We start from the raw sequence: 19,338 nt of genomic DNA, 5'->3' as shown, positions 1-19,338 counted from the left end.
TATAAGTTCTACTCTATGACAAAACCCACTGTCATAGAGTAGAACTTATAAGTGATTATATAGGGTTTTTGAGGATATATATCTCAACAGGAGGAAAAGGCTCATTCTTTGCCCAGGGAGTGGCTAGTGGGTTTGAACTGTCCACCTTGCAGTTAGCAGTCCAGTACTTGTCCTATATCATCACCTGCTGTGAGGCTGTAGGATGGAAAAGCAATGGGCTGTAAGGTCTGTGTGAATGAAAAGGTTGGTGGTTCAAATACATCAGAAATCCTACACAGGATCACTATGAGTCAGAACCCACTTGACAGCACTTAATAACACTCCTGGTGTGGCACTATAGGATCAGCACTGGACTGCAAACCACAAGGTTGGCAGTTCAAGCTCACTAGCCTCTCCTTGGAAACCCTACACAGGAACGCTATGGGTTGGAATGGAATCGGTAGCACTTCACAACATATAGTTGTGGTCCAGCGCATTAACCCACAGTACCACACCAGGACTCTCTCTCTCTCTCTCTCTCTGTGTGTAGAGAGTCCTGTCAGTTGGTTGCACTGTGGTGTCTTGCATGTTGCTGTAATGCTGGAGTAATGCTACCAGTATTTTAAATACCAACAGGGTGATCCATGGTGGACAGGTTTCAGCTGAATTTTCAGAGTAAGAGTGACAAGGAAGGAGGAGAGGTTGACTAATTCCAAATGTTTAGCCAATGAAAACCTTATGAATATTAGTGGAACACTGTCAGATAGCACCAGAATACTGGGTATTGCAACATTATGAATAGCATCAAGATATTGCAAGATACTTGCAATCTTGAAGATTGCAAAGATTGCAAAGGTTGGAAAGAAGCTGAGCGCCTCAGGTTGGAAGGCACTCAAAATACAACTGGGGAAGAGCTTAAACTCTCCTTAAAGCAGAGTTGAATGTGATGATGTGAACTGAGTAAAGCTTCCGGAGTTTGCTAATGGGGCACAACTCAAAATGAAGTGAAACAACTGTAAACATCCGCTAATAATAGGGATATGGAAAGTACAAAGTATGAATCTAGGAAAATAGGAAGTTGTCAAAAGTGAAATGGAACGAATAAACAGTGATATCCCTAGGCATTAATGAACTGAAATGGGCTGATATTTGCCATTTTGAAACTGACAATCATATGGTTTATTATGCCGGGAATGACAAACTGAAGAGAAAATTCACATTCATCATTAACAAAGAAGTTTAAAATCTATCTTGAAATACAATGCTGTGTGTGATAGGACAATATCCATATGTCTACAAGGAAGACGAGTAATACCACAATTATTCAAATTTACTCACCAACCACTAAAGCAATTGATAATGAAACTGAAGAATTCTAACAACTTCCCCAGTCTTAAATGATCAAACATACAATCAAAATGTATTGGTAATTACTGATGATTGGAATACAAAGATTGGAAACAAAGAAGTGGTTGGAATATATGGCTTTGGTGATAGAAATGATGCTGGACATGGCATGATAAAATTTTGCAACAATGATTTGTTCACTGAAAATACCTTTTTCAAACATGAAAGGTGACATGGACCTCACCAGATGGAATACACAGAAATCAAACAGACTACACCTGTGGAAAGAGACAGTGGAAAATCTCCACATCATTAGCCAAAACAAGGTCAGGGGCAGACTGCAGAATAGACCAACTGCTCATATACAAGTTCAGGCTGAAGCTGAAGAAAATTAATAAAAGTCCACGAGAGACAAAATATGACTCTGAACATATCCCATCTAAATTTAGAGATTATCAGATTCGATGCACTGGATTCTAATGACAGAAGATCAGATTAGTTGTGGGATAACATCAAGAACATCATACAGGAAGAAAGCAAAAGTTAATAGAACACAAGAAACATGGAAAAGAGCAAAATGGACGTCAGAAGAGACTCTAAAACTTGCTCTGCTCTTCAGTGCAGAGATGTAAAGTAAATGGAAGAAATGAGGAGGTAAAGAGTTGCACAGAAAATTTCAAAGGGCAGTTTGAGAAGTCAAATATAATGAAATGTGCAAATACCTGGAGTTAGAAAACCAAAAGGGAAGAACATGCTTAGCATTTTTCAAGTTGAAAGGACTGATGAAAATTTTCAAGCCCCTACTTGCAATACTGAAGAATTCTGTGGGCAAAATATTCAATGATGAAGAAAGCATCAGAAAAAATGGAAGGAATACAGAGTCACTGTATCAAAAAGAAATGGTTGGTGTTCAATTATTTCAAGAAGTAGCACATGATCAAGAGCCAATGGCATTGAAGGAAGCAATCCAAAGTGTACTGAAGTCATTGGCAAAGCAACAAGGCTCCAGGCATTGATGGAATACAAACTGAAATCTTTCAACAAACTGATGTGGCACTGGAGGCACTCATTCATCTATGCCAAGAAATCTGGACAATAGCTACCTGGAAAACTGATTAGAAGAGATCCAGATCTATGCCCATTCCAAAGAGAATGTGGAAATCATCAGATAATATCATTAATACCACCTGCAAGTAAAATTATGCTGAAGAAAATTTAAAAACTACTGCAACAACACATTGACAGGGAAGTACCAGAGTTACATGTTGAATTCAGACAAAGACATGGAACAAGGGATATTTCTGACATCAAATGGGTCGTGGCTGAAAGCAGAGAAAACCAGAAAGTTATTTACTTGTGCTTTATCGACTATGCAAAGGCCTTCAACTGCGTGGATCATGATAAGCTATGGAGAACATTTCAGAGAATGAATATTCCAGAACATTTACTTGTACTCACGAGGAACCTGTATGTAGACCAAGAGGCAATCATTTGAATATAGCAAGGGAACACTGAATGTTGTAAAATCAGGTTAGGTCTGCACCAGAGTTGTATTCATTCACCATGCTTATTCAGTCTATATGCTGAGCAAATAATCTGAGAAATTGGATTATATGAAGAAGAATTTCGCATCAGGATTGGAGGAAGACTCATTAACAACCTGCAGCGATACAACTTTGTCCAAAGTGAAGAAGACTTAAAAATATTTACTAATGAAGATCAAAGACCATGGCTTTCAGATGGGTTGTACCTCAATGTAAAGAAAACAAAAGTCCTCACTGCTGGATCAATAAATAACATCATGATAAATGGGGAAAAGATTGAAGTTATAAAAGATTTCATTTTGCTTGGCTCCACTATCAACACTCAGCAGTCAAGAAATCAAATAATGTACTGCATTGGAAAAATCTGCTTCAAAAACTTCTTTAAAGTGTTCAAGAGCAAAGATGTCAATTTGAGGACTAAGCTGTGCCTGACCTAAGCCATGATATTTTCAATAGCTTCACATGCATGTGAAGTTGGTCAGTGAATAAGAATGACTGTAGAAGAATTGATGCTTTTGACTTATATGGTGTTGGAGAAGAATATTAAAAATAACATGGACTACTAGAAGAACAAAAAAAATGTCTTGGAAGAAGCACAGGCAGATGCTCCTTAGGCCAGACTTCATCTCTTAGACTTCAGTCCCTGGGTAAGGCCATCATGCTAGGTAAAGTGGAAGGTCAGTGAAAAACAGGAAGAACCCCAATGAGATGGATTGGCATAGTGGCAGCATCAATGGATTCAAGCTTAATGAGTGTGAGGATGGTACAGGATCAAGTGTTTTGTTCTGTTTATGAGTACTCTATGCATTGAAACTGACTGAATGGCACCTTAACAACAACTAGTAATTTATTTTCTTTTCCTCTCCTACCCCTTGTGGTTCAAACCCACCTTGTGGTCCAGTGCTTTTTCCTACAGTGCCACACCATGACTCCGTCTCCCAGCCCTAGTAACAATCAAATAATGTTTCTGTGTGAAATCTTATTTATGTTTTTTTTTTTAAACTTTTTATAACAGTGGTCTCAAAGAATATTTGTTCTTTTGTGATTGAACTATTTCATTCAGCATAATATTCTTCAGGTTTATCCATGCTATCGTGTTTCACAGGCTTATCATTATTCTTTAATGTGTAGTATTCTATTGTGTGTATGTACCAGTTTGTTTATTCATTCATCTGTTGATAGGTACTAGAAGCTGTTTCCATCTTTTTGCTATTAATTGTGGCACTGGAGGCACTCATTCGTCTATGCCAAGAAATCTGAAAGACGGACAAACTGATTAGAAGAGATGTGATGAATATGGGTGTGAATGTATCTCTTGTGGCATGGTTCTTATTTCTGTAGGATATATACCTAATAGTGGGACTGATGGATCATATGGTATTTCTATTTTCAACTATTAAAGGAAGCAACATACAATTTTCTACTGTGGTCCTACCATTTTACAATCCCACTAGCAGTGTATGAAGGTTCTAATCTCGCCACATCCTCTACAGCATTTGTTGTTTTCTGTTCTTATGAATGTTGCTACTTATTCTTTCATACTTTAAGGTTTTACATTTAGGTTTTTGATAAATCTTTTTGTATACACTGTGAGATAGGGATCCTGCTTCATTTTTCTGAAAATGGATATCTAGTTTTTAAAGTACCATTTGTTAAAAAGGCTATTTCTTTCCCATCTAACAAGTTTTGGTCTACTGTCAAAGATCAGTAGTCCATGCATACATGAATGGATCTACTTCTGGGTTCTCAATTCTGTTCAATTGGTCTATGTGTCTGTTACTGAACCCAAACCAGGCTGTATTGACTATTTTAGCTGGTAGTAGATTTTGAGATTGGGGAAGTGTAAGGTTGCCAACTTTTTTATACTTTAGCAGTGCTTTGCTTCACCAAGCTCTCTTTTCTTTTCATATGAAGTTGGCAATCAGCTTTTCCATCTCCTTCAACAATGATGATGGAATCTGGATTGGGATTGCATTCTATATGTAGATCAATTTGGGTAGTACAGACTATGCTAAGCCTTCCTGTATATTATTGGTGCTGTTGTGTTTCCTGGAGTTGTTTCAGATCAAAGGTTTTACATAGCGACCCTGTATAGGGTTTCTAAAACTGGCTGGTGGGTTTGAACTACCGACATTGCAGTTACCAGTCCAGTGCTTATTATACAGTGCCACAGTAGGACTCCTTCCTTATTATGGTGGTGGTTGTGTGACATTTGAGTCGATTCTGACTCAGAGCAACCCTGTATAGGGTTTCTGAGGCTGTAAATCTTTCATCTTTCTCTCCTGGAGTGGCTAGTGGATTCAAATAGCTGATCTTGCATTTAGCAGCCCATCTTGTAATCCACTATGCTAACAGGGCTCCTTCCTTCCTATCTATGTTGTTAAGTGCTATGGAGTTGGTTCTAACTCACAGGGACCCTATATAGGGTATCCAAGGAGCGGCTGTTGAGTTTGACCTTGTGGTTCAAATCCACCTTGCAGTACAGTGCTTTATACTACAGTGTCACATATAAGCATTGTATATTATACTATTTGTCCAGGGCTCTTTTGGTTTCTTGTGATATTTTGTAGTTTGCTTTGTATGTTGTGTTGTTATTTGTAAGTGTAGTCGAGTAGATTACAACTTATAGTGACCCCATTTAGGGTTTACAAGAGTGGCTGGGGAGTTTGAATTGCCAACTTTGTGGTTAGCAGTCTTGTTCTAACCAGGACTTTTGTATGGCAAGATTTATTTCTAACTATCTCATCTGGGTGACTATTGTGTGGCACCCACCACTTGTCTGTCAGTTTGTTGCACTGTGGTGGAGTGTGTGTTGCTGTGATTCTGGAAGCTATGCCACCGGTATTTTGAATACCAGCAGGGTAAACCAAGGTGGACACGTTTCAGATGAGCTTCCAGGCAAAGACAGACTAGGAAGGAGAGACAACCTAATTCCGAGTATTTAGTCACTGAAAAACCTTATGAATAGCAGTGGAATACTATCAGCACCAGATTATTGAATACTGAAACATGATGAAGAGCTCCAGAATATTGTCAGATATAGTGCGAGAAGATGAGTCCCTAAGGTTGGAAGACACTCAAAATGCGACTGGGAAAGAGCTGTTTGCTCAAAGTAGAGTTGACTGTGATGACAAGATTGGAGTAAAGCCCTTGGGACCTTCATTTGCTGATGGGGCAAAACTCAAAATGAAGAGAAACAGCTGTAAAAATCCATTAATAAATGAAACATGGAATGTACAAAGTTTGAATCTAGGAAAATTATAAATTGTCAAAAATGAAATGGAAAATACAAACATTGATATCCTAGGCATTAGTGAACTGAAATGGACTTGTACTGGTCATACTGAATCCAACAATCACATCGTTTACTATGCTGGGAATGACAAATTGAAGAGGAATGACATCACATTCTTTATCAAAAAGAATATATCAAGAGCAGTCATGAGGTACAATGCTGTCTGTGATAGGATAATATCCATGTGCCTACAAGGAAGACCAGTTAATACCACTATTATTCAAATTTATGCACCAAACACGAAAGCAAGTGATGAGGAAATTGAAGAATTCTACCAACTTCTTCAGTCTGAAATTGATCAAACATGCAATCAAGATATATTGATCATTACTGGTGACTGGAATGTAAAAGTTGAAAACAAAGAGGGAAGAATCAGTCATTGGAAAATATGGCCTCGGTGATAGAAATGATGCTGGAGATTGCATGGCAGAATTTTGCAAGAACAATGGCTTGTTTATTGCAAATACCTTTTTTAAACAGCATAAAAGGTAACTATGCACATGGAACTTACTAAATGGAATACACAGAAATCAAATTAACTACATCTGTGGGAAGAGACAATGGAAAAGCTCCATATCATCAGTCAACACAAGGCCAGGGCAGACTGTGAAACAGACCATCAGTTGCTCATATGGAAATTTAGATTGAAGCTGAAGAAAATGAAAACACGTCCACAAGAGTCAAAATATAACCCAGAATATATCTTACCTGAATTTATAGATCTCCTGAAGAACAGATTTGATTTATTAGACACTGAAGACCGAAGACCAGAAGAGTTGTGGGTTGACATCAAGTACCACATACAGGAAGAAAGCAAAAATTCATTAAGAAGACAAGAAAGAAGGAAAAAATCAAAATGGATGTCAGAAGATATTCTGAAGCTTGCTCTTCAGTGTAGAGATGCTCATGCAAATGGAAGAAGTGAGGAAGTAAAAGAGCCAAATAGAAAATTTCAAAGTTAAGTTTGAGAACACAAAGTCAAATAATATAACAAAATGTGCAAAGACCTGGAGTTAGAAAACCAAAAGGAAAGAACACGTCAGCATTTCTCAAGCTAAGGGAACTGAAGAAAAAATTCAAACCTCAACTTGTGGTACTGAAGGATTCTTTGGGCAAAATACTGAATGATGAAGAAAAAGCATAAAAGAAGATGGAAGAAATACCCAGTGTCATTGTACTAAAAAGAAATGGTTGATGTTCAACCATTTCAAGGGGAAGCATATGATCAAGAGCCAATGATCCTGAAGGCAGAAGTCCAAGATGCATTGAAGGAATCGGCAAAGAACAAGGCACCAGTAATTGATGGAATACAAATTGAAATCTTTCAACAAAGTGAATTGGCACTCGAGGCACTCACTCATCTATGCCAAGATATTTGGAAGACAATTACCTGGCCAACTGACTGGAAGAGATCTGTATTTGTGCCCATTCCAAAGAAAGGTGACCCAATGGAATGAGGAAATCATCAGACAATATTATTGACATATCATGCAAGTAAAGTTTTACTAAAGGTAATTCAGAAACAGCTGCAACCATACATTGATAGAGAATTTTCAGAGGTTCAAGCCAGTTTCAAAAAAGGACATAGAATGAAGGACATGATTGTTGACGTCAGATGGATCTTGGCTGAAAGCAGAGAATACCAGAAAGATGTTTACTTGTGCTTTACTGCCTATACAAAGGCTTTCAATTGTGTGTATATTGACAAGCTATGGACAACATTGTGGAGTATGAGTATTCCTGAACACTTAATTATGCTCATGAGGAACCTGTACATAGACCATGAGGCAGTTGTTCCAACAGAACAAGGGAACACTGAATGGTTTAAAATTAGGAAAGTTGTGCATCAGAGTTGTATTTTTTTTTTTTTTTAATTTAAGGTTTTTATTGTGGATTGAGGGTCATTATGAGTGGGAATCTACATTACAGCACTTAACAACATTGTAAAATGTACTTTCCTGATTTCCTTTTCATATTTCTCTTTATTAGTGTAAATGAGTCAAACTAATTTTTGTATGTTGATCTTTTACCCTACCACTTTGCTGAATCCTTCTATAAGTTCAGGCATTCAGCAGTTTTCTGTGAATAGGATTATATCATCTGGAAGCAAAATTTTACTTTTTTGCTAATTTGGATGCCTTTTATTTCCCTATCTTGTTCTGGATAGGATTTATAATATAATACTGAATATGAGTAGTAATAAAAGGGTATCCTTGTCTGCTTTTCATTCACAAGGTAAATTTTTTTCTGTATCTTTCTGTTGAGAATAATGTTGACTTTTCGTTTTGTGTTGAAGAATTTTCCTTCTTTTCATATTTTTCTGAGTGTTTATCTTTATCAGCAATGTTTTGAGAAGGCCTAATGTGCCAAAAGAGTACTGGTGTAGTGCTATGGATTAAAGCACTGAACCGCAAAGTTGGTTTGAACTGAAGGTTGGTTTGAAATGCAAGGTTGGCGGTTCAAACCCACCAGCTGCTCCTCAGAAATCCTATACAGGGTTGACATGAGTCAGAACTGACTCGACAATACTTAAAAACAACATAAACAGAAACTCATTACTCCATAAGCAATACCCCTTCTTTCTACTTCCTTTTCACCCCTGGTAATCACTAGTAAACTTTGGCCTCTATAGCTTTGCATTATCTTGTTTTTTTATATACATGAGGCCATACAACAATTGCCCTCTTGTGATTGATTTGTTTTACTTAGCGTAATATCTTCAAGCCCTATTCTTACTTTAGCTTGTATGGAGACATTTCTCCTACCGGATTCCACTGTATGTATGTACTATGTTTTGTTTATCCATTCATCAGTTAATATGCATTTAAGTTGCTTCCATTTTCTGGCTGCTGTGAATAGTGTGGTGTGTAAGTGTCTGTTTGAGTCTCTGTTTTTAAGTCTTTTGGGTATATATTAGAAGTGAAATTGCTGACTTATATGAGAGTTCTATTTTTAGGTTTTACAGAACCGTCACATTATTGTCCACAATTACTGTACTATTTTATTTTTTACAGAAATACAAGGTCCTTCATGCATGAGAATGATTATTAACTTTTGTAAAAATATCAGTCTTATATCTCAAGGGTACCATGAACTGCTGTGGCTTCTTTTAATATATATAAATGAAATTTTGTGTATAAATGTTACTTTGCAAAATTCTTACTGCTTGGTTAATAATTTTCACTTGCTTGTTTTGTCAACAGAAAGAAAAGAAGTTGTTGGTTTTCCTTGAAATACAAAGGAGTTGCCCCTGTAATTTGGCAAATAATTTTTTGAGGGGCAGGATGAGGGGGAAAAAAAAAGTTTTAAGAACAAAGATTATTTGCTAAGGAGCAAAAAATGTCACTCTAAAAAGAGTTATATTATCGTACTCGGATTATGGACTTTATACCATATATTTTTTTTTGGGGGGGGAAATCTTTCATTTATTAGATCACATTGCCGATTAACATTTCCCCAAATGACCCACCTCTGAGGAGGCAAGGTGTGTAACATAATGAAGAAACCTGTTTTGGTGTGTCCTCTGCCTAACTCCCCTGTCAATACAATTATAAGGATTAAAACAGACTTTTCCTCATCTGTTCAAGTGTCCTTTAGCAATACTCATTATTTAACACAAGTTAGAGAACAATTTGATGTGAAGTTAAAGCCCCCTTATTAGCAAGCTTATGTTACCTTGATGACTAAGAGGACAGACTTGAGTTCAAAATTATAACCTTGAAGAGACTATAATTGGTCTAAACCAGGTCAAATAACATACTTCAGCTCATTTGTCTTTTGATAAATAATTATAAAAACAGAAAATGACCAGGAAACAAAGCCTTGGTATTACCATTAAATTAAATCCCGTGTGGAGCTGTGGGTTAATGCGCTAGACTGCAAAGTCAATTTTAACTACAAAGGTTTGTGGTTCAAGCTCACCAGTCGCTCCTTGGAAACCCTCTAGAGGGTTACTATGGGTTGGAACCGACTCAACAGCACTTAATAGCAACAATAACAACAATAAAAACTAGTTACAAAGGTCAGCGGTTCAAACTCACCAGCTGCTCTGTGGAAACCCTAGTCAGTCACTATGAGTCAGAACTGACTTGATGGCACTTAACAGCAAGTTAGAAAGAAGTTGTTGTTGTTGTTGTTATGTGCCGTGGAGTCGGTTCCGACTCATAGTGAGACCCTGTACAGGGTTTCCAAGGCTGTAAGTCTTTACGGGAGCAGAAAGCCTCATCTTTCTCCTGTGGAACAGCTGGTAGTTTCGAACTGCTGTTCCTGAGGTTCGCAGCCCGATTCGTAACCACTACGCTACTGGGCATGAAAAAAGAAGGGATAAGAATTACAGAAGAAGAAAAGCAGGGATTAAGAATGAGTCTGAATCTTAAAATCACTAGTGGAGTCTATGAAAAGCAGTGATGATTTGGCTCTACTCTCTCAAGATTCTGATTCAATAGGGTCATAACTGTACTGAAAGGAAGGAATCTTTATTGAACATCATAGCACAACAAAAACTCTCACCCATGTTTGAGATGATCAGAATCGTTGAGACAGACTGTACACATATTTAGGCAGAGAATGTCCGGCCTACAGGCCACATAAGGCCCACAAAATCATGTGGTCTGGCAACCGCAGACCAGTCATCACATTTGTTGTTGTTAAGTGCTGTCGAGTCAATTCTGACCCATAGCGACCCTGTATAGGGTTTCCGAGGAGTGACTGGTGAACTTGAACCACTGACCCTGCAGTTCAAACAGCTTTGCAGTCTGGCGCATTAACCCACAGTGCTACACCAGGACTCCAGTCATCACATTAGGGGTGAGTTAATTAAACATAGGTTGATGTTGCTGTTGTTATGTGTTGTCGAGTTGGTTCCGACTCATAGCGACCCTGTATAGGGTTTCCAAGGAGCGGCTGGTGACCTTGAACTGTCTAAGTTGCGGTTCATACTGACCTTGCAGTCCAGCACATTAACCCACAGCACCACACCAGGACTCCATGACCAGATATAGCAGGCTAATTTTTAAGTTGATTATTTTGTATGGCCAGTGAATGACACATATTTTGGCAGAAAAAGAGGTTTCTCAACCTTGTGTTAAGGGAAAGATGTGTATTTGATCTGTGTGCCATAACACTGCAGATAATCACCACAGATGAATCGTAAAGACAGTCTTTTTTACAGTAAAAGTTCTAGTACTTTACTGCTCAGAGATATACAAAGCATATGGGGCCACACCTATCTTTAGCCTAAACTAAGAAATGATCAAGCCTTACTACTTTCTTGGCTGATAAGGAAGCTGTAGTAGGATGTACAGGAGTAAAGAAGTTGGAAAAATATCTCTTAGGAAGTATGAGGGACGAGAAGATTGGTGATGCTAAGCAGCTAGGATAGGAAAAATTAACTTACAGAGAAGGAGTGAGACAGTTCAGACTGGCAACAAGAGAAGTAAAATTTCTGAGAGAAAAAAAAAGTTTCCCATCCCTATGACATTATACAAATAGAAATAAAAGCTCCTTCTTCAGTTTAGGCATCCAAACCATATTCAATTAGGAGAAAGAAAGTTCTCATTTGTTCAGTATCTTTTTTTCTTTTTTTGTTTCAGACCTATAACTTCATTTCTTTTGGAGACTCTTTTTTTTTATTTCATGGTACATATCTGTACCAGCTGGGGAAGGTACATAGGTATGAGATACAGATACCAAAGACACTCAAAACAAGGTGATAGTTTTTTCTCTATGCTGAGCCCTCTCTCAGCCTAGAGTGAAGGATGTCCAGGAAAGGCAATGAAATGTCTGCAGGAACTTGGGTCTTTTAGGTGCTTTAGCACCAAAAGGAAGAAACAGCTTGAAATGGAAAAAGGCAGAATGTACATTTGAAAACCACCTAGTTTAGAAATGAGCACTCACTCAGTGGGTTCCAACTCATAGTGACATGTGCACAACAAAATGAACACTGCCCATTCCTGTACCATCCTCATAATCATGGCTCTTGTTGAAGCCACTGTATCAATCCATCTCATTGAATTCAATGAAGGTATTTCTTTTTTATTCATCTACTTTACCAAGCACAATGTCCTTTTTCAGGAACTGATCCCTCCCTATAACATGTCCAAAGCACATGTAAGGAAGTTTCACTATCATCACTTCAAAGGAGCACTCTAGCTGTACTTTTTAAAAAAACAGATTTGTTTGTTCTTCTGGCAGTCCACGGTACTTTCAATATTCTTCAGAAACACCAGAATTCAAATGCATCAATTCTTCTTTGATCTTCCTTATTCATTGCCAAGCTTTCACATGCATATGAAGTTATTGAAGTGATTGAAAACACCATGATTTTGGTCAGGTGCACCTTAGTCTTCAAATTGACGTCTTTGCTTTTTAACATTTTAGAGATGTCTTTTTCAGCAGATTTGGTAGTGGTGGTGGGCCATGGAGTTGGTTCCAACTCATAGTGACCCTGTATAGGGTTTCTGAAGCTGTAAATCTTTATAGGAGCAGAAAGCTTCATCTTTCTCCTGTGGAACAGCTGGTAGTTAGAATTGTTCACCTTAAGGTTAGCAGTCCGAGTTATAAACCACTATGCTGCCAGAGCACCTTTTCAGCAGATTTGCCCAGTGCAATATGTTGTTTAATTTCTTGGCTGCATCTTCCATGGGCATTCATTATGAATTGAAATACAATGAAATCCTTGACAACTTCAATCCTTTCTCTGTTTACTGTTATTTTATTTACTGGTGCATTTGTGAGATTCTTCTTTTCTTTATGTTGAGGTGTAATCCATTTAGAAGGCTGTAGCCTTTGACCTTCATCAATGCTTCAAGTCATCTCCAATTTTAGCAAGCAAGGTCGTATCATCTGCACATTGCAGGTTCTTAATAAATTTTTTTTCCAATTCTGATGATGTGGTCTTCTTCATACAGTCCAGCATATCAGATTATTTGCTCAGCATATAGACTGAATAAATATGGTGAAAGGATACAACCCTGACACATACCTTTCCTGATTTTAAACCACGCATTATCCCTTTGTTTTCTATTTAATAACTGTATCAGAATGAGCGTAATTCTATTAAATAAAGTTGCTGATCCTTTTGTTGCTGTTGTTAAGTGCCATCGAGTCAATTCTGAATCATAGTGACCCTGTATAGGGGTTCCAAGGAGCGAATGGTGAGCTTGAACCACTGGCCTTGAAGTTCACACTGACTTTACACTCCAGTGCATTAACACTAGGACTCCGATCCTTTTAGAGGGTAATTATTTAAATATATTAATATGTCCCTGATTGGTTTTAAATGAATCCCTCAAGGAGCATCCAACAATAGAGGATTAGGCAGACAGGTTACCAAGACCCTCTATAACAATGACATGAAAGGCCACAGGAAGCAGATACGAATAATCCTAGAACTCTGAGCATCAGAGGAAAGGATGCTTTCTGCATCATTCAGTAATATTCCCAGAAAATTCTTCAATAATGAAAGTTGAGGCTTGAATTATGGCCCACAACTACCCTTCAGGTCTGGAAGTGAACTGATGTTACCGTGTGGCTTTTAGCTAAAAGACAGACAGGTGTAGAACAATAACATTAGGGTGTACGCATTCCTTAGAATAATCACTATTTTAGATGAAAAGTGTAGTATTTGTCCAAGGACAAAGTTCAGAGACAAGAAACGTTAGGAGATGAGAAGTAATGTAAAAGGAAAGCACAGGGAGGAAGAAGGATAAGTGATATTACATTGTGGAGATTGTAATCAGTTAAACAAAATGTGTATAAATTGTTGAATGGAAAATTGACTTGCTGTGTCTACCTTTACCTAATTTACATAAAAAAAAAAGAAGAAGAAGTGAATCCTTGAGTAAAGTGAATAGAAATAGTAGCTCACAGCATCTTGGACTCCTAGTGTGGCACTGTAGGATTAGAACTGGACTGTGAAACATAAGGTCGGCAGTTTGAGCCCACCAACTGCTCCTTGGAAACCCTATACAGGGTTGTTATGAGTCAGAATCAACTCGACTGCACTTAACAACAACAATCTAGAGGCAAAACTGTCTGGATTCATAAAGTAATAGTACATTGAATTATAAAAAAAAAAATTCTACAAAGGAAAGTGATAGAAACATTTACAAGCAAAAGCTTGAATTATTTAGGAACTGCAGATATTGCAAGAAACGCCTGAAACTGTTTAGTATGCAAATGTGATATGGTTGCAGTTTCCTTTTGGTTCCTTCTGAGACCCTGTGACTGAAAAACCAGAGACCAAATCTAAATTGGAAACTGATCAGCAGTCTTGTATTTGCTTTTCAGGAAGATAAAGTCATGTTGTAGAGGACACTGTTCATTCTGAAAAATGCTCTGAAAAAGTACAGGCATGATTTTAAGCTCACAGAGAACAGAATGATATTACATAGGATCCACATAAACAAGAAAATGCTGCCTTTTGACCAGAAGTCTAAAAGAGGATGGTATTGTAGCTCCACCAAATGTACTTAAAAGAACTTTATAACTTAGGTACAGTGTGACACTAAAAGTAATTAAGCCCACTCTGGGTTGATGCTTTTATTTATGTTGTTAAGTGCCGTTGAGTTGGTTCCAACTTGTGATGCAGTATAGAGTTTCCAAGGAATGGCTGGTGGGTTTGAACTGCCAACCTGTGGTTAGTACTATCGTGTTTATCCTTCGGCACCACACCAAGTTACTTTATTAGTAGTTATTAATATTTGTCTGGATTGCTCTTTAGAATGTAAGCTCCACCAGGCGAAGGTATTTTGTCTGTCTGGCTCACAGGGCGCTTCTTTGTACCTTGTATTACTGACAGGACGGGACTCAATAAGCCATGAATGTCTGTTCCTAACGAGGGAGGTGTAAGCATAAATGTGTCAAATATTAGGTAAGAAACTGAGGTACTAAGGGTGCTAAAATCAAAGGTGCCAGCTAAGCAGTGATACAGAGCAAGGGCTTAGATGCCATCTTTGGAGCCTATTTTTTTCTTATTGAGTGAAGTATCAGCTTTCACTTTTCAGTGGGGCGATAACTTGTTAAGGTGTAACATAAAATTTTGCACTACTGGGATAGGATCTATATGATTTCTAGGTTTATTTTACAATTTAAAAATTGTGCTTTTTATCATCCGCCCCCCCCCCCCAAAAAAAAAAAAAAAAAAAAAAAAAAAAAAAGCACAGGGAAAGACCATTGCTTTTAGTGCCCTAAAAGGTATCAGACAAGAGTTCTGACTGAGGTCTGTGGGAGAATATTACTCAGTATGAAACTCATTGCCCCTGAATGACTGATTTTATTGTGAACAGCAATGACCAATTGGAGATTAAGAGGACAGTAGGGGACAGGAAAATTGCTTTGGTTGTGATTTTTTTGTTTTTAATTAGGTAGGGTTTTTTTTTTTTTTTTTAAGTAATAACATGCTTATAAAAAATTCAAACAGTGTAGAACTGTAAATGTACAAGTCCCTTCTCTGTAGCTCAAAATCCTCATTTTGAAAGTGTAAAGTCCAGTGGATTCTCTTCACACTCCGTTAATCCTCTGGAGGTTCTATGAGACCCTTTTCTGCAGGATTCCCTAACATTTTCTTCAGTCTCCTTTCTCTACTGGTTTCTTAGGATTTTGACTATTAATTATATGCCAGTGACTCCAAGGTTTCTAGCACTGATCTCTCCCTGAGCTTTAAAAATATATATTTGTTGCCTGTGAGAGCACCATTCAGAGGTCCCAGAGGCACTGAAAATAACAACTTATTCCATGCTGATACTATTGCATGTTACCAGGTCTGGGAGAGCCAAAAGGCTACTATTTATTCCCAATATACTCCATAATCTTTCTACTTTATTGGCCTTTCATTTAACCTTTTACCTTAAACTCTTGCTAAAGTCTCAAGACTCCTGGTGTGTAATCGTAGGATAAGCACTGGATTTTGAACTACAAGGTTGGTGGTTCAAACCCACCAGTTGCTTCTAGGAAACACTGTACAGTGTAGGAATCAACTTGATGAAACTTAAAGACGACATCTTAGGACTCTGCTTGTATGTTAACTCCTATGAAATGCTTTGAGCCTCTAAGCTGACTAAAATGCTCCTTTACCCTGCTCCCTCAGTACCTATTGTGATCTTACCATGTTATTATCCCTGAATTTTTTTATTGTGAATTGTGAGTAAAGGTTTACAGAGATCATTAGTTTTATAATCAAATCATACACTTTGTTTCATATCAATAATTGCAATCCAGTGCTCCTTATGGCTCTAATTTCCAATTGACCCTCTTTCCCATCCATTCTCAACTTTGTCCTTAGGTAAATGTTGACCTTTTGATCATGAATAGTAGACGACTCCATGGTAAGCATATGAGTATTGTTGTCACCCTGATAAACCTATCTAAGGTTTAGCTGAAAACTGGGACACGTGGGTTAGTTCCATCCAGACCTGAAGGGTGGCTGAGGAACAGAGTCTTGGGTTCCTCCAGACTCTTTCTGACCAGTAAACCTGGCCTTTGAAAAAAACCCCACAAAACTTTGAGTTTTGTTTCATATTTTTCTCCCATTTTACCCAGGACCTTCTAATATGATCCCTTTCAGAGCAGTTGGTAGTGGTATCTGAGGACCATCTAGTTCTTTTGGTCTCAGAGTTGTGGTGACTGATATTCCTATGTTCCCTTGGTCCATTTGACTAGTTGATTACAAGCTATTGTAATTGAATCAACCAGTTGATTCAATTTTCATTACTTTTCTTTCTTCTGCGCATGCAGAGAACAATAGTTGTACTGCAGATGGCTGCCCATGCGCGTTTAAGATCCTAGTCACTACTTATCAAAGTAGGGTACAGAATATTGCCTTTATGGATGATTACCATATTATCTTTAACACTTTTGTTTATGTACCCATCTGTGTGTCTTCCCTCACTCATTGTTTCACTTCATAGGGTACCTTTTTTGTGTGCTAGCATTATGCTGTGCAAAGCAATGGTAAAGTAAGATAGTCCAATTTCATGGAGAATTTATTCTGGTGGGAAAGTTGGACAAAAACCAAGAAGAACATTTAAAATCACAAATTGTGATAAACTTCTTATAAAAGGGAAATTGGGGTCATGGTCAAGTGCTTGGCTGTTAAAATAAAGGTTGTCATCAAGATCCACCCAGTAGCCTTATAGGAGAAAGACCTGGCCATCTGCTTCTGTAAAAATCATGGACTAGCAAACCTTGTGGGGCAGTTCTTCTCTGTCACATGAAGTTGCTATGAGTTGGAATTGATTCAATGACACCCAACAACAAGGACATAAAACAGTGGAGGAAAAGAACCTATAGAAGAGGGGAAGGGAAGGCCTCTTAGCACATGATATGTTAACCAAGAGTCTAAGGTATGATAAGGGCCATCCAACAATGAAAAGAGGATAGTGTGCTAGGGAGACAGGAAATGGCATATGCAAAGGCCCTGAGACAGGATACGATTTGGTGAGTCCAAGGAAGTAAAAGAAAAGCAGTGTGAATGAAAAGAAAGAGAGAGGGTGGCACAATGGAGGGTAGTGAACTGGGAGGTGGCTGGATTGTTCAGAAACTTGTAGGCCATGGTAAGGAGTGTGTGTGTGTGTGTATATGTGTGTGTATATATATTATAGACCTTGGTAAGGAGTGTGTGTGTGTGTGTGTGTGTATATGTGTATATATATATAATTTCACATTTAATGAAATGCCACCAAAGCAAACCAGGGAATGACATGGTTTACAGAAAGATTCTAGGGGTACTTTATACAGAATGGATTTCACAATCTAAAAAGGAGTAAAAGCAGAGTGCTCTCTTCAATGGTTATTGCAGTAACACATCCAAGGTATTTAGTCTAAACAAATACAAAGCAATTACTATGGCCTGGATTCTAGACTAAGTGGTTTACAATTATTAACTCCTTTACTCTTTAAAACCATCCACTGACTAGGTACTATTATTATTCCTGCTGAGGAACTGAGGCATGGAGATGTTAAGATGTTTGCCTAAGGCCACCCAGCTACTATGTGGTAGGGCCAGGCTTCACACAAGATGCAAGGAATCCTTACACTAAGCACCTTTTGCTGCTGATGTGGAAGGAGGGACGTACACAACTTGAAGTAAAACTGACAGGATTTGGTATTAGATGGGATGTGGCAAGAAGGTGGTGAGGGAAAGGAAAGATGCAAGAACAAGTCCTGGGTTCTTGTCCTAAGCAAACAGATGAATGAATATATCCAGAAAAAAAGAGCGAGCTTCATTCATCTTTACATCTGGAGGTCTGAGTAATCGCACAGTTGCTGTTGTTTTGTTGTTAAGTGCCGTCAAGTTGATTCCGACCCATAGCGACCCTGTATAGGGTTTCCAAGGAGCAGCTGGTGAGCTTGAACCACTGACCTTGCAGTTCAAATGACTTTACAGTCTGATGCATTAGCCCACAGCACCACACCAGGACTCCTTGCTTATTCTAAGCCTGGCTAAATTCTCAAAACTTCATGTATTTGAAGTCATTCAACACTCAATACTTTATGATGTGGGTACTACCGCTTCCTTTTTTGTAGTTGAGGAAACTGAAGTACCGTGAGATTCATGCTTTTATGCATTCTACCAGTAGTAAATCACAGTGTAACATTTTTAAATATATATGATGTCACACTCTGTTATATATCCTATGTATCTTTGTGACCTTTGGAAAATCAACTGATTTCCAGAAATTTATAAGGATTTGCAGAATTATATTTACAGCATAACTCAAAATAGTTTGTTTCCTATAAGTAAGTTAACAGTGATTTTCCAAGTTCATACATATACTAAAAGGCATAATTAGCTAGGCACAATCAGATTAAAATATTTTATTATGATGATTGAATGAGATTTTACAATACTTCCAAAACAGTATTATTATGGACCGTTGACTTTGCACAAAAAATATATTTTCTTTTAAATTTAAACTTGTAAATAATTGCCTGATATTTGTTTCTCTTGATTATTCTTTTATTGTGAATTATGTGAGAGTTTACATGGGAGAACATTAGCTTTACATTCATCCTGTAGTATATCATTTCATTGCCATGGTTACAATCCCCTCCATTCATCATCAACCAACCAAAGGGTATATACCCTGCAAGCCTGCCCTTCCCCCCCTCCCCCCCGGTCATCAGCACACAACCCCTCTCCCTCTCTGTGTAGGTCCCACACCCCGTTCTTCT

At 38.0% G+C, this 19,338-nt stretch overlaps 1 protein-coding gene across 1 annotated transcript in view; it reads right to left on the bottom strand.

Annotated features, from left to right (window-relative positions):
- Positions 1 to 19,338, bottom strand: part of TRAPPC12 (trafficking protein particle complex 12) — a 186,363-nt gene that overhangs the window by 46,269 nt on the left and 120,756 nt on the right. The gene's annotated exons all lie outside the window — the stretch shown is intronic.

The sequence above is a fragment of the Chrysochloris asiatica genome, unplaced genomic scaffold, assembly GCF_000296735.1.
Source record: "Chrysochloris asiatica unplaced genomic scaffold, ChrAsi1.0 scaffold00058, whole genome shotgun sequence".
Taxonomy (NCBI): domain Eukaryota; kingdom Metazoa; phylum Chordata; class Mammalia; order Afrosoricida; family Chrysochloridae; genus Chrysochloris; species Chrysochloris asiatica.
This window is presented reverse-complemented; position numbering and strand designations above follow the sequence as displayed.